The following is a 22,157-nucleotide window of genomic DNA, read 5'->3' on the forward strand; positions in this document are numbered from 1 at the left end:
GCATTCTACAAGACAAAAGTGATCTACGAGAGCACCCCACTCCCCTATTAAGATCTGTCAATGACGGTCCACTGCCCTTAGGAGAAAGCCCCACCGGGCCTGAGCACAGCCCAACGGCCCGGCATCCGCGTTCCCTGCGCAGCCTCGCCGCCTCACCCACCACGCAGATCTACACGTGCCGTGTCCAGGACAGGGATGCTGACTCCGTACAACCCGGGGCTCGTCTCAATCAAACAATGATCACCTTCTTCAGTGTTCACCCTCTTCAATGCTGACGGTCAGAAAAATATTTTCTCAGGATGAATCAATATCTTTTTCCTTACAATTTCCTGTCATTGATAATGAGCTCCATCCAAAATACAGAAGACCTAATTCTCAGTCTCCTTATCTGTAAAATGAGAATAACAAGGAAATATATGATGTTTTAAGTGAAATAATATATATGTGAGGCTGAGGGACAATTCCCAACATACAGTAAGCACTCAATATGTGCTTACTTAATATTAATAGGAATATATTGCATTCCAGCAACCTTAACTCAATGTTTTATGGCTTTGTCCAACAGACTACAGACAAACATTTGGACGAACACCTTTGAGCAGATCAGCCCAAGCGTGCTGGGAGAGGTAAGCACTGACTCCAGTTACAGCTGCAGCCAACCAGCCCTACGGGGCTGGGGCAGTTTGCTCAAACTCTTACATATTGCTTGAGAATTTAGTTGTCATTAATGAATAAAGACAGGTGTTCTTTAGTCAAAATTCCTGAAACATATATCTTCAAAGATTGATGCAAATTTGATTTCAAGTACAACACTCTCACTAGAAAATATTTGAAAATGATAGTCTTAGCTCCCCTGCACATCAAAAAGGGCATGATCTTAATGTATCTGACTACACGAAAAGTGTTGTTTAAAGGAATTTAAGATGAAGCCATCCTAAATAAGCTCTAAGTATCATCTTCACAAAGCCCCACCCAAGGGTCTCATTTCTCACTTCCACATAGGTGTTCAGGTAGCTTAACCTGGGTCTTGGTTTCTTATAACACGGGGTGGGAAGAGTTGTGGATAGATTTATGTAGCAAATATAAACCTAGGGTATTTGCTGTGTAGAAATCCTAGAAATAAACAAATTAATATATAGTCCTACCCTCAAGAAGCTCAGCCTTTCCATTTACAACAGCATTAAAAATAAAATGAGAGATACATTTAACAAAAATTTACAAGATTTGTACATTGAATATTTTGATGTATCACCGAAATAATACTTAAAAGATCTACATATATGGAACACATCCCATGTTCATGGAATGGTAGACAATATTGTTAAAAATGTTAAGACTCCCCAAAGTGAGTTACAAATTCAGTGGAATCTTTATCAATATTCCAGCTGACTTCTTTGCAAAAATTGAAAAAGTGATCCCAAAATTCATATGGAAGTGCAAGGGGCCCAGGTCAGCCAAAACAATCTTGAAAAAGCAGAGCAAAGTTGGAGGACTCACTTTAAAGGGTACTAAAAAGCTATAGTACTAAGTTAGTATGGTACTGGCATAAGTTTGGATAAATAAATCTATGAGACATAATAAAAACCCAGGGGGAAAAAACTTACATTTACAGTCAGTTTTCCACAAGGGTGTCAACAACACTCCATTGAAAGAATAGTCTATTCAACAAATGGTGCAGGGAGTGCTGAGTATCTGCAGGCAAAAGAATGAATCTGGAATCTGGACCCCCATATTTTAAATAAATAAAAATTAATTCAAAATTGATCACAGACAGAAACGTAAAAACTAAACCTATAAACTTTCCAAAAGAAGACGCAGTATAAATCTTTGTGGTCCTAGGATAGGCTTTGGTTTCCTAGATACAATACGAAGAGCACAAGTGATAGAAGAAAAAAGCAGATAAACTGGACTTCATCAAAATTAAAACCTTTTTGTTACAAATTACATCATCAAGAAAGTGAAATGACAGGGGAAGGGGGTATATCAAGTGACAGAGTGCATCCTTAGCAAGAAAAATAAAATAAATCAATACATCTAATTACCTCCCCTGTAAAGAAATTGTTTTAATGCTTAAAAAAACTAAAGTGAAAGGACAATCTGCAGAATAGGAGAAAAATTTTGCAAAGCATGTATCTAAGAAGAGACTAGTATTCAGGATATATAAAAAATGCTTACAACTGAACAATACAAAGAAAATCGACCCAATGTTTAAATTTGCCAAGGATTTAAATAAATACACAAATGGCCGATAAGCACATGAAAAGAAGCTCAGCATCACTAGCCAAATCAAAATCAAAATGAGTTCTCATTTTACACCCACTAGGACGGTTATAATCAAAACATGGACAATAACAAGTGTCGTTGAGGAGGCAGAGATACCTCATTTGCGGCCAGTGGAAAGGGACAATGGTGCAGCTTCTTTGGAGAAGTCTGGTGTTTCCTCAAAATGTTAGAGATATATGGCTCAGCAATTCCACTCCTACATGTAGAGTCATCCCTCAGTATCCTCGGGGGGTTGGTTTCAGGAACCCCCAAACCTGGATACCATAATCCAAGGAAGTTCGACTCCCTTTACCACCAGCCATCTGGATCCATGAAGTGGAAACTACAGATATGGAGGGCCAACTGTACAGCCAACAGAATGAAAACATATTCTCACAAAAACTTGCACATCAATATTCATGGCAGTATCATTCAGAGTAGCCAAAGGTTACAAACAATATCCATCCATCAATGAACGGATAAACAAAATTACCAAGAATAGGCCCACAAACTTTTGGTCATTGAATCTTTGACAAAGGAGGTGAGAACATAAAATGGAGTAAAGACAGCCTCTTCAGAAATGGTGTAGGGAAAACTGGACAGCTGCATGTAAATCAATGAAGTTAGACTACTCCCTCACAGCATACACAAAAATAAATTCAAAATGGCTTAAAGACTTAAACATGTAGACAAGACACTATAAACCTCTTAGAAGAAAACATAGGCAAAATATCTGACATACATCTCAGCAATGTTCTCCTAGAGCAGTCTACTCAAGCAATAGAAATACAAGCAAAAATATACAAGTGGGATGTAATTAAACTTACAAGGTTTTGCACAGCAAAGGAAACAGTAAGCAAAACTAAAAGACAACCTATGGAATGAGAGAAAATAGTTGCAATAAATGAGACTGACAAGGGCTTAATTCCCAGAATATATAACACCTTTTACACTTGATAAGAAAGAAAAACAAACAATTCAATTCAAAAATGGGCAGAAGGCCTAAGGAAGCTTTTCTCCAATGAAGACATCCAAATGGCCAATATGCACATGAAAAAATGCTCAATATCATTATCAGAGAAATGCAAATCAAAACTGCAATCAAATATCACATCTCACCAGTCAGAATAGACATCATTCAGAAGTTCACAAACAATAAATGCTGGAGAGGCTGTGGAGAATAGGGAACCCTCCTACACTGTGGTTGCAGTTTGGTGGAGCCATTGTGGAAAACAGTACAGAGGTTCCTCAAAAGACAAAACATTGACCTCCCATATGACCCAGCAATCCCACTCCTGGGCATATATCCAGAAGGAACCGTAATTCAAAAAGACACCTACACCCCAATATTCAGAGCAGCACTATTTACAATAGCAAGACATGGAAACAACCTAAATGTCCACTGACAGATGACTGGATAAAGAGGTTGTAGTATATTTGTACAATAGACTACTATTCAGCCATAAAAAAATAATAAAATAATGCCATTTGTAGAAACATGAATGGACCTGGAGAATGTCATTCTAAGTGAAGTAAGCCAGAAAGAGAAAGAAAAATACCATATAAGATCGCTCACATGTGGAATCTAAAAAAACAAAGAAACAAAAAGATAAACTTATCTACAGAACAGAAACAGACACACAGACATAGAAACCAAACTATGGTTACCAGAGGGGATAGGTTGTGGGAAGAAATAAATTGGGAGTTCAAGATTTGCAGATACTGAGTATGTATAGAGTAAACAGCAAGTTTATACTGTATAGCACAGGAGAATATATTTAATAACTTATAGTAACTTATGTTGAAAAAGAATATGAAAATGAATACATGTATGTTCCTATATAAATGAAGTGTTGTGCTGTACACAAGAAACTGATGCAAAATTATAAACTGACGCAACATTATAAACTGACTAGAATTCAATGAAAATATTTTTAAATAGAGAAAAAACGAAAAAAAAAAAGAAAAAGGATATTATAAAACCAAAAGAATAAAGTACTGACTGAGGCTACAACATGGATGAACCTTGAAAGTTTATACTGAATTAAGCCAGACACAAAAGGGCAAACAGTGCCCTTTTAGGTGAACTGTATCTAAGCATTTATTGTACTATTCCAGTAAATTTTCTGGAAGTTTGAACTCTCAAAATCAAAATAAAATGTATTATTAATTAAAAACCTAAAATGATTCCTCACAGGAGGGCTTTAATTATTAAATGCAGAAATGCATGTAAAGCTCCTGGAACAACACTTTGCACGTCCACACACAGTCACTGCTGTCACTGCCACTCAGAGGGTGGTGCCAGCGCTGATGAGGGCTGCCTCCAGTCGCTCCCCTGCAGACAGGAGTGAGGGCCTGGGCTCTGACAGGAAGGGTGACCGGGAACATGGGTTAGACAGAGCCACGCCCCAGACTTTGTATTACCCAACTTTCTTATACAAACTGCTCCATGTAACATAAACACGCTACAGGGATGTATCTTACGACACAGGGAATATAGCCAATGTTTTACAATAACTATAAATGGAGCATAACAATAAAAATTGTGCAACTATTGTACACCTGAAACATATCATATTGTAAATCAGCTATACTTTTATAAAATGTTAAAAAATAATTTTAAAATGTTATCACTTCAGTATTCAATTCGGTTTTTAAGTAACTAATAAACAGCTTAGAATGTATAAAACATTTAAGTGTGATGTTTGTTTACATATTTATTTACTTTCAGCCTCCTGCTAAAAGAGAAATTAAACAATTTTTAACACAGCTTAACAACCATAACAACAAAAAGACAAAAGTTAGAGTGAAGAGAAAATGGAGATTCAATACTTAAATGAAACCAGGGGGAGGTAAACTCATAAAAACGAATGCCATGAAGTCAGGGTAAGTGTTAAAGGCCGACTAGAAATTCAGCCGTAAGATTCTTGGCAGCTAAAGCAAAAAGTAAAAGATGATGGGGCGGGTGGTAGAGCTCAGTGGTAGAGCGTGTGCTTAGCGTGCACGGGGTCCCGGGTTCAACCGCCAGGGCCTCCTCTAACAGATAAATACACCTAATTACCTACCCCCCCAAAAGAGGCCCAAAGAAAAGAAAAAGAGAAATTTCTTTCCTAAGAAAACCTGATGTTAAATTTAGATTAAATACTTGAAAAAAAAAGAAAGAAAAATAGAAAAAGATGAGTGACACAAGCGATAATGCCCGTGAGATAAATCTGCGGTGGCTGCTGGCAGGTCCCCATCTCCCACGTGGGAAAATCTGAAACATACTTCTCACCACTCAGAGTCATCATCAGCCCACCCCACCCGTCTCCCTGTTAAATGCAGGAGCACAGGCAGGGCCCGGCCTTTGCTCTCTCTGTGTCAACACAGTGAGACAGGATGGAAGGGGCCAGAGCACAGCCATTCAAAGAAGTCCACAGCAATTAACATCAAAATGGTGAAGGATTCAACCCCCAGTAGGCCTTGAGGCTCAGGATGAAGAGATTTTACTTCTAGCAGATCTTGAGCTTCATTATACACCCATTGTAATAGTAACATGGTGAATAACACGCCCCAAGGCACCATGGCCATCCCAAGGCTAGCCACAAAATGTCAAAGTGTGGGAAATGGCCAAATCCCTGGGAATCCCAGCCCCTTGCCCTTAGGCTGCTCCTTCTAATTATTAGCATATAAAACAACCAAGCCCATGAAAACCAGCAACACAGCGCCACCTCGTGGTCATCACTCTCTCTCCCTCTTCGGAGAAGGCCCATAATTTGTCTGTGGAGTGTGTACCTACTTTTAATCTGAGCACCCAACCCCCACACCTCGTGGCATTTCTCCTGCCTTTCAACGTGTCTCTGTGAATAAATCTACCTTTACTCAACAGTGGCTTGCTCTTGAAATCTTTCCTGCATGAAGCCAAGGACCCACGTCTGGTGGGGCACATTCCAGGGGCTCAACAAAAGCCTGGGACACAGCCCTTCCCATGCCCCACATGTGTTTTCTTGTATCAACAGGACTGGGATGTGAAGGGAGTTCTGAGGCCCCAGCTAAGGGACAGAAGTAGCCCCCAGGACCAAAATGGCGGGCAGCCCCTCCCCCAGCAGGGGCCCTGAGGTCAGCCCGGTTCTCTGTGGTTCTCTGTTGTGCTGACTCCCCAGCCAGAGAGCTTTCTCCTAGGCCTGTCCCCACAAAACCCTTCTCTCCAAAATGCAAGCACATCATGTCACAGTCCTCTTATTCAACCAGGAAATTTTCAGACCACTATTTCCTTCCCTAGTAAAGAATCTATCTGTCCTCCCTCCCATCCCACCACTTCTTTCTTTGTGAGAACTCTGTACTCCCCATACACCATCCTGAACGCAGGTGCCTTGCTGGCTGGGACAGAGATGTTTCAGTCTCACACAGCCTGCATCCTTTCACTTTCCCCTTTCTACCTTAAAAAGCCTTTCCTGAGTCTCCCACCCCTCTGATTCTGAACTTCACAAAGTGCTGAGGTTGCAGTCACTGTGTGCATACATCCCAGGTTTTGACTAGGTTTCCTTCACAAGATCTTCATTAAGGAGCTTCATCAAGAAGTTTAAAGAGTCTTTTCTTACATCGGAGTGGAGGAGCCTGCATAAAATTTAAATGGCCTTGAAGAGAGAGTTAACCAGGGACAGAGAGGTCATAGGTCTTAGTCAACAGTGTCATGAGGCAAAATGTTCTTCGAAGGCTCAGAGTGGCTTCTGAACACGGAGTCGGGAGGGAGGAGGTGCCAGGCTGTGAGTGGGATGAGTGACACTGGGTACGCTACCCCAGCTGGGGAAGTATTGGATTTTGTTCTAGTTTTCCAAAGAATTTCTTAACACCTTTTCTCTTATTGTCACATACCATTTCCTACGGATTAAGAAAATCAATGTCAGTCATTTGGGCAACTTGGTAGAAGCTACACGATGCCATTCACAGGGCTGGGATGTAACAGCCACACCAGTCTAAGTTGAAAGACCAGTAGGGGTATTTCCAAGGTAATCACGGGCATGAAGCAATCTCCCCAGCTTCAATTACCTCATCTCAAAAGTGGGGCCAATAAAACTACCAAGCAAAGTGCGTGATGATTATGGCCGACATCTGTTTACTAGGTAAGTGCCCGTGACAGCTGACACTGGATTAGGAATGAGTATGATCAACGAGGCCCAGTCAGCCTGGTTACATGCACCCTGCCTTCATGCCTTGGTGCAGGAGCGGAGTTTGTTTAGCTGAAATGAACGCCCCCAGAGCAGCCCCGAAGGGAAAGCTCCTAGCTCTGCACGGCGAGACGTGTTCCTTTCCTTCTCTGAGCTGATAACAGTTTGCAGTCGTCTGTTTTTACATTTATTCCTTTAGTACCTGCCTCCCCTCCGGAGTGTTTGCTTAAGCAGAACAGGTCCAGGTTTGTGTTGCTGCCTGCCGGATATTCTGGGCTGGGAGACAGGCGACTCCACGTCTGGCTCTGGTGCTGAACGGAGAGGGCAGAAAGCCCAGGGGCCCATGCTGAACAGAGGCCCCTGCACCCAAAATTATGGTCTGACTTTGGGCAAATTACACCGTCTTCTTTACCCTAAGATTCCTCATCTGTTCATGAAAATAACTGCCCATGGCACGTAGAGTTTCAAGGATTAAAGGAAATCACCAAATTCACAACCTATTCAAGGGGCTACCAGTACGTCCTCAACAGGCACATGCTACCTTTACGGCTGTGACACACGCTAAGCGGGGCGGAAGGACACAGTGAACACTGCTAAGTGCCTGTTAAGTGTTTCATGAGTGTTATAATACTGTTTAAAACTTACAACAAACCCAGGAAGAAACGAATATTATAATGCATATTTCACAGATTCACCAACAGTTTAATGGAGGTTACACTCTAGTCCAAGGTCCTTTGGTGAGGAAATGGCGATTTAAACCTGAATCTGAGCCCAGGCCTGGGCTACACCTCTCTCCAATCCACCTCACCACTTGCCTATGAAATCCACCTGTCCAATACATGTTTGCACAGGCCAGCTCTTAAATGCAAATTGTGCCACCGTTTGTCAATGTTTGTTAATTACCATAAAGTGCTCTCAGAAACCGCTACAGAAAAGACAGGTTGACATACATCCCTGCCAACAAAGAAGAGATATTTTGCCTTGCGTTCTCCTGTAATGTGCAGAAACCCTTCCCTACACCACCAAATTCAAATGTATGCTTCCTCCATGTTTATGTTTGCACACGGCTTATTAAAGTAGAAGGTACCTGCAGTAATTCCATCTCGGTTCCTTTCCAAGTTTCCAGATTATCCACAGTCTGTGAATGAAAATACTACAATGTGAATTAAAATACTACAACCATGTCAGTAAACAAAGAATGCTGAAACCAAGTCATCAAGGCTGCCGCCACCCCCCAGTGCGGACAGACCTGAAGCCCAGCCTCTACAGCCACTCACATGCTGCCCTCTGAACAGACTGAGAATAAGAAGACAGGATAATTGCCCTAGATAGCTAGGTGCTTGTCTAAAGAATGAATCCAGTGAGGTCAAATGATACATACAAAGGCACTAAATTCTTTAACTTGAGATGCCTGGATTTCTTTATATAACAAGCAATCTTTTATTCTTCCAACTCCCTGGTCTTTGTTGTAAAGCTCCTATATAATCCTAGTTCCTCCCCTACTTCTTGGGGGCAGACCCTCAGACAGATTTGAAGGCTGTCATCCCGCCTCGAGTCCTCCCGCCTAATAAAGTGTAACTCTAAACTTTCAGGCTACACATTTCTTTCAGTCGACAAGTCCCAGAATAGACACAACTCATCAATTCTGTAATGGAACACACTGGATCAGGAACCAAAAGCGTGTTCTAGTCCAGAAAAACTACGGGTCCCTCTTTCTTTCTGTCATTATACAATCCCACCAGAACTCATTAATTTTCTGTCTGCTCATCTGGCAACCAAACTCAGAGAAGAGTCAACTCAGCAGAGTGCTCTACTCGGGAGAACACCCCGCAGCAGCACTGCAGGCTACCTGCCCTCCCGCACGCTCTGCCGACCCATAGTGTCCTCTGTGGGGACCAGGCCAACAGAGGTGTTCCCAACAGCTGCAAAGTCCCACAGATTAAATAAAAGCATTATATTTTCTACGATATGTTATGTATATTACCATCTCTGAAAACAGCTTTGCCAGAAGCCCAAATTTTCCACATTAATCTGCATAGGCAATTCCGGCAGCCAAGGGAAAACAAGTCTTATTACGATGCTAAGGGCTCCAAAGTCCTCTCCAGGAGCATCAACCAAACTGCCTGCAGGCCTGCAGCTGCAGGCGGCTACATGTCTGTTTTTAAAGAAACCCCTTCCTGCCCTCGGGCGCTACAAAATCCCTCTATGCCCTCCCATTTCAGGGTAAGAGCAGCCACTGCAGAAACTTGCAGGACAGCACTGACAGGACTGGACACAGAGGATCAGAGCTAAACTAAGCCTTCTGATGACACGAGCTTGTCACTGTGTCATTTTACAGATGAAGGTATATACAGAGAGGTGGGGTGATCTTGCTCAAAGTCACACAGCTAATAAGTGGCAAAGTCTATAACTCAGCTCCACCCTCTGGCGTGACGCTCCAGCTGGGACACCCACAGGGTTCTCTCGTGCCTGCCTGACCAGTCCTTTACTGTCACTCATAACCCACCACGGTTTCTGACCCTAGCCTGACTTTTCAGCCTCTTCTCCCTCTAGTTTCTCAGGAACAAGGCTGCTCGGGCCACTGTGTGACTTCGGGCTCCCCAAACCCTCAGTGCTCAGGGTGGTCTTGCCTGTGCATCCAGCACCCTGCTCAGAGGATCTTCCTCCCCTGCAGGAGGACGTTTCCACTCTCCACAGGGACACCCCCTCAGGGAAGCGCTCTTCTCGCCCTCAGCACGGCAGGTGTCCCAGGCCACATCCCGAGCTGCCCCATTAGGACTGCCTGTGCCCAGGTCTGCTAGTCAGACCAGCAGCCTCAGAACCAGGGATTATGCCCGGGTCTCCCTGCAAACCTACTGCCCGCCTCACAGCCCCCAGCCAGTAGGTCACCTGGAAGTCACAGCAAGTGCCCCACCCAATCCCGAAATCTCTTCATTTGCCAGCACCGCTGATGACTGGTCTCCAAAGTTTGGTCAGTTTCACACAAAACAGCAGCTTCCACTGAAGCTGAGGGTTTTCACTTCTGCTCCCCATCCTTACTGGAAACGTCAAGGGAAACCAAAAGACCTTTTCTCAACCCTTTTCTGATGACACCTTCCCACCCACAATACTCACATGCTCAAGAGCTTTGGGTCCACGTGATTTTGTTTCCCTTATGCTAAGTGGCTCAAAACACTGCAGGATTCTTTCTCTTTTGAGAGTATTTGTTTGTACTGAGTTTATTGACTTTAATCTCTTTTTGTCTCTCTCTTAAGTGTCCCTAGCAGTTGCCACTTCTTACTCCCTTCAGCAGCCTCCCTCCCATCATCTAGTCTAGGAAATCATCTGTGATGAGGGGCCCGGGGGCAGTCACAGAAGATGGAACAAAGGTACAGAGAGGCTACATAATTTGCCCGAGAAGATCACCTTCAAGCCCCAAAACTGTGTGTCACGTCCCTCTGTTTAACACTTATGCTAAACTAGTTAACTTTTTATAGATTATGGTTATAAACAGATGAGGTATCAAAATACATAGAAGGACACACATCAACTCTAAGATGTTTATTAACCCCACTATTTTGTTTCTATTTATTTTATTTCTATTAAAAAATATTAGGAACCTCTGCAGTCAATATAACAAAATGTTAATGGGTGTTAAATCCAGAATATAGAGGCGTAAGTGTATCATTACTCATAATTATTTGTATGCTCACAAGACAAAATGATTTGAACGTCTCTCTCCCCTCCCCCTACTCGCTACTGGCTCTCACCTGAGCTCCCAGACCACACATTTAACAGCCTTTCACTTTATCCACAGCTAAACTCATCAGGGTTCCCCCAAAGCTCCCTCTGCAGCTTTCCCTCCTCAGAGCACAGCAGGACCATTATTTACCTCATTAATCCACCCAGAAACCTGGGCCTTACTCCATCCTACCTTCACAGACATCATTCATCCTTTCCTTTTTACCATCTAAACATGCCTAAAATCTGTTCATTTTTTCCCGGTGACTGTTCCACTGACTGACCCACCGCTCAGGTAGAAGCCACCAACACTGCCCACCTGGACTCACGAGTCTCCCAAGTGGCCTTCCAGCTGCTCTCCCCTACTTGAGACAAATTGGATTTTGTCACTCCCGTTCTTTTATGACTCTTTTCAAACCTAGTGTTCTTAGAAGAAACTCCAAGTTCTTCACATGGTGAAGGTGTTTGCCATGAAACTGTCAGCTCAGGGAGGGCAGGACCCCCCTCCTCCTTGGCCCTCCTCTTTCCCCAAGGCCCCGCCCTCTCCCTCGGCCCCACCCTCTCCCCCTCAGCCCCGCCCTCTGGCACAGCGCTGGCTCAGGAGGACCTGCTGAGATACACCAGCCTGAATTCTAACCCTGGTGTTCAATACTTAGCAAATTGCTTCACTTATCCATACAAATCCAAGGTAGATTAGAAAGATTTTAGATGTTGAGCTAGACTATTGATTTGGGGATTTTGCACTAGCAACCTGCAATTACATGTTCTAATGATTCTGTCTTCTTAAAACCACACCCAGATTTAAGGAGTTATTTGTGGAATGTCTTCGGAGTAAAAGGGACTGTACTTTTACAGACTTTATGTTGTATAACATGAACAACCCGGACAGGGTCACAAATGGAATTGCCTCACAAGTGACAGAAGACAGGTGAGAGGCACAAAGCAACAGGTCGCAAAGACGGTAAGAGCAAATTTGTTTTGCCAACCCCCTCAAAAATGCCTGAAAGAACCAAAAATTCTGAATTTTGAAAGTAAAAGATTATCATATAGTGAAATAAAATAAATAATCCTCTTCATCAGGGTTTCAAGATCTGACTCCAGATTTTTTAGCAGGCCATACTGAATCCTAGCACAGAAAAATCAGATGGACTAGTGGTGAGTAAGTTCCAGGAAAATGGCAGTAATTCCTCCACTTGTGTAAGGACATACACTCACCTGCCGAAGGTGAATGTAGAACGCATTCTGGAGAAATTCAGTAGCTTCCAGGCTCCGCTTCTGGATGCCGAGGACACGGACAGCTTGGAAGCATGCTTCTAACAGTCACCAGAATTCTTACACTGCAGGGGGAAAAGGAGGCCCTCAGTCGATAGCAGAGATGTTCCTGTCGTTTATCACAGGCGGTGCCTCAGGGACTCAGTGCCCTGCAGCAGCCCGGCCCCAGGCGAGGACACGCAGCGTGGCCCACCGAAGCAGGAGGTGCACTGTGCTTGAGAAAGCCCATCCCCGATGGGGGCAAGAGTGGCTGGTGGGGTTGAGTGAACATATAAATGCCCACAGAAATATGCCTGCATTCATTCAAGTGATACAAGCAACAGTAGCAGGCTATTTAACATAATTTCAATTGTCAGTGGAAATTTTGCCATTCCTTTCCGCTTGTCCCCTGCACTCTGAAACAGGCTTAGGCTCTCTCACACCTGCAGCTCTGAAGCAAGAGTTGTGAAGTCATTTTACTTTGCTGCAAGTGTCCTCGGTCCCCTTGTAACTGTGTCTGTCCTCACTTAACACAGTCGGATATCTTCCTGGATCTCTGCCTGAGTTCCTTTCTCCTCCTCCTCAGATCCTGAGATAAAGGACAAGTGAAGGCACATGACCAGAAAAGGCACTGTGGACTTGACTGAAATCCACAGTGACCCCCTAAGTGAGTGCTGCCCACCCCTTACATTCGATACTCAAGGTTCTGCCCAGGGTGAGATCCAGCCCAGAGAGGTGGCCCAGGCCAATTGAAACCTACGTGGCTTGGGCACGGCGACAGGTGCAGGAGCTGGTTCCGGGGTCAGGCCCCTCCCCAACTCTGCTCCCCTCTCTCCCGAGGCCCCGCTGCCAAGCACTCAGGCTCCGTGATTTTATGTCCTTCTCTTCTACTCTACTCCAAACCCTTTTCCTTTTCCTTTTTTCCCTAATTATCCCCAGCTGGAGTGATTTTTCAATCGCAGTATCTAAAAAATTTCCTGCAGCCGAAAATGAGGTCTCCAGATATCAATGCCCATATGCTGCCTCCTGAAGAGAGCCGCTGGCTAGGGGGACCCTCACCAACACTCACGTGGCATCAGACATGTTTCAGGGTTGGCCACCCCCAACAAGAGTGTGCTGTGACCCCTATGCCCGCACAGCATCTCTGCTCACAAAAATATAGTTGGCCAACTTATCGGTTATTAAGAAGCAAAAATACAAAATTGCTCATGTTTCTTACTAAAATTATCTATGAAGCAGAAAAGGGAATTGTAATAGAAAAGAACAATTTTGACCCCATGTTAGGTCTGTTCCTTTGGCTTTAACCCTGTGCCCTGTTTTCTAGGCTCAGACTGGCTAGCTCTGCACCATTTGTAAAAGAAAGTTGCCTTTAGACTGAAATATCCAGGACAGCCTATTCTCCTGGCCGTGATCTTGAAGGATGCTAATTCATCTGCACTTATGTAGAGATGGCAAGTTGCAAAATAGAGAATAACCTTTGTTTTTTTTTTTTGGAGGTTTCACAGGGGCAACATGATTTGATCCGCATGGACAGCTGCAAGAACAGCGGATTCAAAGGACAAGCAATTCATACAGCAAGAAGTTTCCAACAACTAACCAAAACCCCGCCCCTTTTTAATATAAAAGGAGACACAATTCTGACTTGTGGAAGATGATTCTCCAGGACATCAGTCTGCCATCTTCTGGATCTGCCAGCTTTGCAAATAAAGTCACTATTCCTTGCTCCAACACCTCATCTCCCGGTTTATTGGCCTGTCATGCAGCGAGCAGAATGAGTTTGGACTCGGTAACAAAATGACTGCATTGGAGGTAGTATGTCTCCACTGTTTCCTCGTTTCCAATATGTAACATGCACATTACTTATGATCTAGTGCAAATAATTCATCAAAGACAACCACAAAAAGAAACTATACTCACCCAGCTATCAACACTGAAGACAAAACCTGTCAATTTTATAAGCTGTTTAAGAACACAACCGAAAAACCTAACATAGGGAGTTGATTCCACGGAAATAAAATTATTTCTACTCCTTCAAAACTTTTTCTTTTCTTTTCTATTTTATTTTGTTTTGCTTATTGAAAAGAAAATAAAAGTCAGATAATTTTATTTCACGTATTTTTGTTATAGCTACATACTTTAAATACTACAGAGACTTAAATTTCAATAAAAAATTGTTCATATATTAGTATAAAGATATATACACAATCAATGGGGATTAGGAAAGGAGTGGACATTTACTAAAAATCCACTGCAATCCAGTCTTTTACAAGCATATCCTGGAATATAAGCTCTATTATCCAGGGGACCTCACCCACATTCTCACTGCTGAGTCCCTTAGTAATCAACTACTAAGGCACCAGCATAGAACCATGTGATCTGTATTTTAGGAATAAATGAGGGAATTCATTCAATCCTAAAACAAAAACCCTAAAATAAATACTGAACTTATTTAGAGATAAAGAAAATTGGTCCCTCAAAAAGTAAAGTTTCTTCCTCAAGGTCACAAAGCTAATAACTGGTAAAGGCAAGATTTGAACTAATCTGCCTGATTCTAAAAACTAAGGTGGAAATCCCATTAGACTGGGGAGGGTCCAGCTGCGCAGCCTATCACCATATCTTTGTTCAGATCTAGCCTTAGGCAGCCTGAGACAGCACCCCATTCCTATGGAACTCGAGGGCAAATGATAACAATAAGGATTCTATATCCAGCAATTTCTTAGGTCTCATGTATATAAAGTGTCAGCAGGTCAGCAGAAAATCTCTGGAAACCATGAGTGGGTCCAGACCTTTTTGCTGATTAGAAACTCAATCTATCAGGACATAGTGACCTTCCCATGAGAGGCCACATGGACATAAACTAAAGGCAGCTGAACAATGAAAACTAGCAAGACCCTGGAAATCAAGCAAGAAGGATCCCTGCCATCCCCCAACCAGTTGCCTCTTCATCCACGTGGACACGAAGACAGAAGACTCGGGTTCTTGTCCAAGTTACACTATCATGGATTCTCACCCATAAAAAGGTACAACTCTATGCTGTCATAAGTCCTTTCCAACTCAAATATGATGACACCAATATCTCAGCAGAATATCTATGTCTCCACTTCCCCTCTTCTAATAGGAGAATATTTCTATGGACACAAAGCAGAAATCCAATTTAAAAAACCATGCACGAAGCCAGGTGAATTTCTGCTTAAGAGACTTTCCTCTCACGCTCAGTGAATGAAAACTCAGAAAAAGTGGTCCTTCTCCTTCAGCAAACGGGAGGCATCCTGATTGTGTGTGTGTGTGTGTGTGTGTGTGTGTGTGTATAAATCAAATATAATCGTCTGGGATGTGTACAGATTTTTTTTAATGTCACTGTAATTTCATGGGGATGAGCCAACATTTAAAGTAATTTGAATCTAGTGTTCTGAGACAGTCTCAGATTCTTTTGGTGGAGGAGGTGAAAGGGGAGAGTAAAGGAGGAAAGAGGTAAATGAAACAAAGAAGTAAGAATACTGCTAGGGAAAGGCAAGACGTTAATTTTGTTCCTCATTGCATCACAACAAATTAGGGACTGGCTTTCCCCCGATGCCTTACCGAGCACTGAGTTGAAGAAGAAGAGGCGACAACCCATTTCTCACTGAGATTGTGGCTGTACATGGCATCTTATAGACACAAATCATTTACACTGATCAAACACTCTAGCAGCAGGCTGTAATTCTCCTGTTTTGAGAGACAAGAAAACAGGAGTTCAAAGAGGATGTATAACTTGACAAAAGTCAGAGGACCAGTAAACAAGAGAGGATGAATTCAAACTCAGATCTGAATGTAGAGTCTTATCTTCCCACTCCCAGGACTGGAAAATCCTTAACACACAGGCTCCCCAGCTCCCCTGCAGTGTTCCTGGCGCCAAGCATTTCCCATGGTAATGGTCTCCAGTTCTCACAGACACAGCGCTCTGTGCAGCCAATGACCTTGATCAGACCTTGATCATCTACCTGCCACGCCCACCAGGCTTCACCATACAGGCAGGAAAGCTGGCTTTCAAGTGCATACAAAGCCACCCCCGGTCTAACCTGGGCTCTTCTGCAGCTTCTCCAGCCTAAAGGCAGCCATGAAACTGCTCATAGTCTGTACATGAGCCACACTACCTCTCTCCATCTGTCTCCCCACCTATACTACTTAGCTATGACCATTTTGACAATCTTGGAAACAAATTTTTAAAAACAGAAAAGAAAGGATTCTGGAACAAGTGCTTAATACTTACAATTTTAAATGACAAGTTACAAATTGAGTATTGACAAACCGAATCTTCCTTTCTAAATGTCAGTTTTAAGCATTTAAATATATAATAGCAAAAAATTCTCACAAAATTAACAAAAACATAAACAATAAACTGGAATAAATTCAAAAATAATGCCCATGTTCTAAATGGAGAAACTTCAGGACTATACTGAGGGTTAAAGTAAGAGGTATGAATGTAGAGACATAAACATATTGCATGGAGGAAAGCAGTTTTGTAAAGATGTAAGTTCTCCTAAGAATAATTCAAAACTTACTAAAAACTCCCATGAAATTTCCAATCTGATTTTTTTTAACTTGAACAAAATATTTTGGAACTCTTCAGGAATAATAAAGTCATAATACTATACAAGAAAATTTGGGATGGAAGAAAAGAATCAAAAAAAATCAGACTGCCAGTTATTAAATAAATTTTTACAATATGTAAGATATGGTGCTGGAGTAAGGAAGGGAGATTGACAGAAGGGAACCATGAGCTCAAAAAGAGACTCTAGTGTATGTAATTATTTTGTACAGGTGGGATTTCAAATCAAAGAGAAAAGTATGAATTCAATAATTGTCCTGGGACAATCAGAATCACCTAGAAAGAATAAATTTTATTCCTGTCATAATGACCACAAGATAAATTGCACATAGTGATGTAAATAATAAAAAGTACTAATAACAGCAAATACAACCCTTTGCTCTTATTAACTCAACTTCTCCTCACTATAACAAGTACTATTATAATCACCACCTTACAGATTAAAAAAACCTACATAAGAGATTTATTCCATTATAAGGAAGTATTTCTAAGAATGTCAAAGTTAAAACCCATAAGGAAGACATTTATTATCTTAAGAGTAGTTTGAGCCACAACAAGATTAAAAGGAAATCTTGTTTCTGAACAAAATGAAAGGAAAGAAATGACAAGAAAAAGCTCTGTGATACATGTTGATGAAGTCACGAAGTAAATTTTCATAGCATACAAAGAGCTGTCACAAAGCAACAAGAAGCTCCCTCACTTAAATGTTTCCAAAGGACAAAATGAATCATTCATTTTAAAAAATTCAAAAGGCTAATGAGTGAAAAAAGCTCAAAACTTCACTGGTCATCAAATGCAAACTAAAACAAAGAAAAAGCACTTTTGCTTATCATATTGGTGAATATTTTTAAGATATTCTAGTTAGTGTCCATCTGTGGGAGAACAAATCATGAGCGACTTTTTCAGAGGATGACATATCAATGGATATGTAAACTCTGAAAAACGTACGTACGCACTGACTGAACTCCAATTCTAGGAATCGTTTCCTTTAGGAAAAAAAAAAATCAGTCCAAACAGATGTATTCATCAGGGCATTTACACAGCACTGTTTACAAAGGTGGGAAGAAAAACTGAAGTGAAATCATATACAGCGATAGAGAATTGGTTACATAAGTAATTGTGCATTTTTTCATTCCCCAATGGAGAAGGAATTTCTAGAGTCACTTGAAAGGAGTCTGGGATGAATGTAAATGTCACATCCAGGGACTAAATTTCCAGAAGCCTTAACTAAAGGAATATACATACAAGATCACAGGAATGTCTGTACAAGAAGGATGCAAGTCAAACATTCTTTCTGACAGTGGAAAGTGGAGAAAACTTAACTGTCCACCATTAAGACAATATTACGGTAAATCACGGCGAGCTGCGGCTGCTGAGGGATCCGGCGTTTCGCCGTGGTCCAGGGTCTTGTCCACAGCAGTCTCCCACCAAATGTGTCCGTGGACAAGAGACGACACCCGCACATCAGGAGACCCCTCCAATCTATCTGAAAGGACAGGGTGAGTCTGGAGTGGGAGGACGTCTATGATATACCCCTGAGTGTATAAAGCGAGCTGCAGAAAAACATATAGTATTGTCTCATTTTTAAATAAATCATATATACACACACCTATACATTGATTTCTCATATGTGTATATATATGTATCTCATAGGCATAAAGGTCATGAAATATATATACGAAATTTTCCACAGCTTTTACTCTCAGGAAATAATGGGAAGGGAGTTAGGGGCCTTCCTGTACCACCACAGTTCTCTTTTCAGTATTTCAGTTAAGTATACTTGGAATTTAAAAGTTTATTTAAGTCCGAAGTAAAATGGACGATGCATTCCTTAAGACAGAATGCTACACTGGTCATTAAAAATCATGCCAGGGGAGATAGAATATTGTAGAAAAACATGTAATAAGCCGAATGGAAAATGGAGATCTCCGCACAGTAAACAGGGACAGAGTGCTCACTGGTTTTTATGACAAAGCTGATACACACTGACGAAAAGAACAGAAAATAAATGTTAAATTGTTAATTATTATCTCTGAGTAGCGGGACCAGGATAGACTCTTTTGCCCCTTTTTTCAGACTTATTATATTAAATGCAAATTATTTTTCATCTGAAAAAAGCATTTTTAGGCGTGTAGTACCACGCATTGGGGAATAATACATGAATACTTACAGAAACAAGTAACTAGGAGACACCGCAGCAGCGCTACACAATGTAGAACGGGCGATCCTGATTAACATCGTGCAGTTACATAAGGACCCACAAAGTGAGAGCACCTGCTGTAACAGGGCGTAGCCCCCTTCTATTTGTCAGTTTTGTCTTCAGGTCTGAGGCAGTTCTGAGCACGGCCAGTGTCAGTGCTGGTGTCTGGATGAATGCTACTGGAGGTGAGGGCACCTGCAAGCGGAGAGGAAGAACAGAAACCATCCTCTGCCTTTTCTGTCTTGTTTCTTTGTTACTTTAAAAGAGAGGAATAAATAAGATAAACTGTGTATCTTCCCTACTGAAATTTCAGTAATGAAACCGTTTTTAAAGTCTTCACAGCTTATATTCTGCCTATAACTGTCTTTTCAACAAAGCATCATATTTATTAAATGTGAATTGACTCAGTTAATTAACTCTCTGTTGAAACATTCTAGTAAAGAACATGAAATGCCTTATGTAAAAGAACCACACCTGCAGTGACTAGCACAGCTGTCTTGACGGCAGTGCATTCAGCCCGCACCATCCTGTGGTCCTGAGCTCCTGATGCTGGTAAGAGAGGACGCTGCCGCCTCAGATGGAGAGATACTGTGAAAGAGTTTGAACTCTACAGTACTGACAAAACATAACTGACAAATCCCAGGCTCCTTTGAGGCTGTCATTTTCTGTTTCTGGCCAACCCCCGTCAATGAGCAGAACCACCCCATTCCCGAGTCATGGGACTCACGTGGGAAGCAGTTTTGGAGAAATTACCAGGTATAGAATGTAACAAACTATACATAGATCTCTGAAAAAAGAAAAGATGCAATACTCTGATTTTGGAAGAAACTCAAAATATTCTCCAAAGCCTTAGTAGCTGGAAAGGCTGGGCATCTCCTAAGCCACTTATTTATTTCGCAGCCAGTGAGCACCTCCCACAAACCCTGTTTCCCTGTGTCTGCTGGGAGCCTCAGGCACACTGTTGCTGTCGATCTTATAAGTCACAGGGCAGACGTGTGTCTCTCATGCCTGCAACCCTCACACAGGCTTGCCTCCTAGCCTCACTGTCTGAACTTGGCCCCATTTCCTCACCTGTTTATTTGGTATCTGTTCTGTAAGCTGCCTGAAATGCTTTTTGGAACATGTCAGAAGATTCAGTGTGTAGATAAATGGACAGATGGACAGGTGAGAGATGGGCAGACAGACAGAGAGACTCCAAGAAAAGGGGAACAAAGAAAATTTCCTATGCAGAACCCTCTTCTAGTCAGGGAAGAAAACCACCACGGAGAAGTGTGAAGAGGCAGGTGGCTTAGGACTATTTCCTGGATTCCATGAAAAGTCCCACCAAGAGAGAGGGTAGAACTATAAATAATAAAAGAAAAAAGCATGCATGCTTGAAAAATATATCTACAATATGTACTTTCTAAAGAATAGATTCAAATCAGCACGGCCCAATAACACAATCCTTGGGTATTTACAGAAGTGAGAATCCCATCTCCAAACCACAAGGCATCCCTTCGGAGCACTAAGAGTCTACACGGGACGGTCATAAAGCTGTAATCACAAAAGCTATGCTATCCTGCCCTTACGAGGAATGAGCAGCTGTGCTCGGGCTGCCCACGCGCCATTTACACCCCACAGCACCTCTAAGGGGGAGGGACGCCTAGCAAGCCCGTCTTTGCAGGACAGGAAACAAGTCCAGGAGAAGCTAAGCTGACCTAACATTTCTCCATCTCTCATGACTGGTCACTCCAGAGCAGGACTCGAACTCGGACCCACGTTTGTAATCACGGTACTACTGGGCTTTGCGTGCTTTTTGTGTGTATAATACATTTGTTTCTGGCATGAAAGGATATTTAATAAATGATCGGTTGTCCTGTCTATCTCATTAGCTCACAATCAATGTTTATAGTGTTGAATTGTACTCTTTTTCCCTGGAGAAAGGAATGGAACTAGCGGGTGTTAGAATGAGGTGGGGCTCCATTCTTTATCTGGTACCTCATCTCATCCAAGTCCCCAACCAGGGAGAAGGAGCAAATGTTTTCTTCATCTTTTAAAGAGAGGGCTCCACTGATGGTGACTTAACTCCAAAACCAAGTCTGGGGAAGGGCACATTCAGCAACCAGAGCATTATCACCTGTAGGAAGGCGAAAACAGCTCACGGGAGGGCTCAGGGTGTCAGCCTGATTTAATTTCAATCGATAAAACAGTAACACACTCTAAAAATACTAGCATGCAATCGATTGGCTCTTTCTTGACATCTAGCAATTTTCCACAGCCCACATGTAAAATGATCGTGAACAAGTGAAAGGAAGTGTCTATAGACAAGAAAAATCAATGCCACATGTAGACTGAAACCCAGGCTGGAGGAAAGGAAGAGAAAGGGCATAGTAAAGAAGTGGGGAAAGGCTGGGGAAATAAAATCATCACAAGGACTCTCAAGCATCATCCAACAATCATACAATCATTCGAGAGAGAGAGAGTTTCTGAGGTACTATTCTGTGCAAGGTTGTAGAGCGGGCAAAGCAAGAGCGCAGCGACCATGGTGGCAGCAAGTGGCGGGGCTCAAATACACTTCTGATCCTGGTACCTTGCACACTTGTCCTCAGTATAAAGGCAAAAAACAAAAAGTAAAATAAAACTCTGTAAACTCAAAGCATTGTTGAAAAAAAATTAAAGAAGAACTAAATACCTGGACAGACACACCACGCATATTCCTGGATCAGAAGACAGAGCTCTTGGAATGGCAGTGCTCCCCAAAGCAATCCGTATATTCAACGTGGTCTCGATCACAATCCCAGCGGGCTCCTCTGCAGAAACTGACTAGCTGCTGCTACAATTCATATGGGAATTCAAGGGTCTCAGTAACCAAAACGTACTTGAAAAAGAAGAACAATTTAAGAGGACTTGTTATTCTCAATTTCAATCCTTACAACTGTATCTCCAGGAGAGATTAGAGGCCATTGTGAAGTTATTACTTTGTTTATTCTTATTTTCTAAATTCTCTACA

At 42.2% G+C, this 22,157-nt stretch overlaps 1 long non-coding RNA gene across 1 annotated transcript; it reads right to left on the reverse strand.

Annotated features, from left to right (window-relative positions):
* Positions 1-326: 326 nt before the first annotated feature.
* On the reverse strand, positions 327-19,274 carry LOC141578071 (uncharacterized). Its single transcript, XR_012507939.1, has 4 exons — positions 19,139-19,274; positions 15,960-16,085; positions 12,345-12,466; positions 327-388 (listed from the first exon to the last, which is right to left on the reverse strand). It is a non-coding gene; the product is annotated as an uncharacterized LOC141578071 (long non-coding RNA).
* Between the last annotated feature and the right edge of the window lie 2,883 nt (positions 19,275-22,157).

The sequence above is a fragment of the Camelus bactrianus genome, chromosome 7 (genome assembly GCF_048773025.1).
Source record: "Camelus bactrianus isolate YW-2024 breed Bactrian camel chromosome 7, ASM4877302v1, whole genome shotgun sequence".
NCBI classification, from domain to species: domain Eukaryota; kingdom Metazoa; phylum Chordata; class Mammalia; order Artiodactyla; family Camelidae; genus Camelus; species Camelus bactrianus.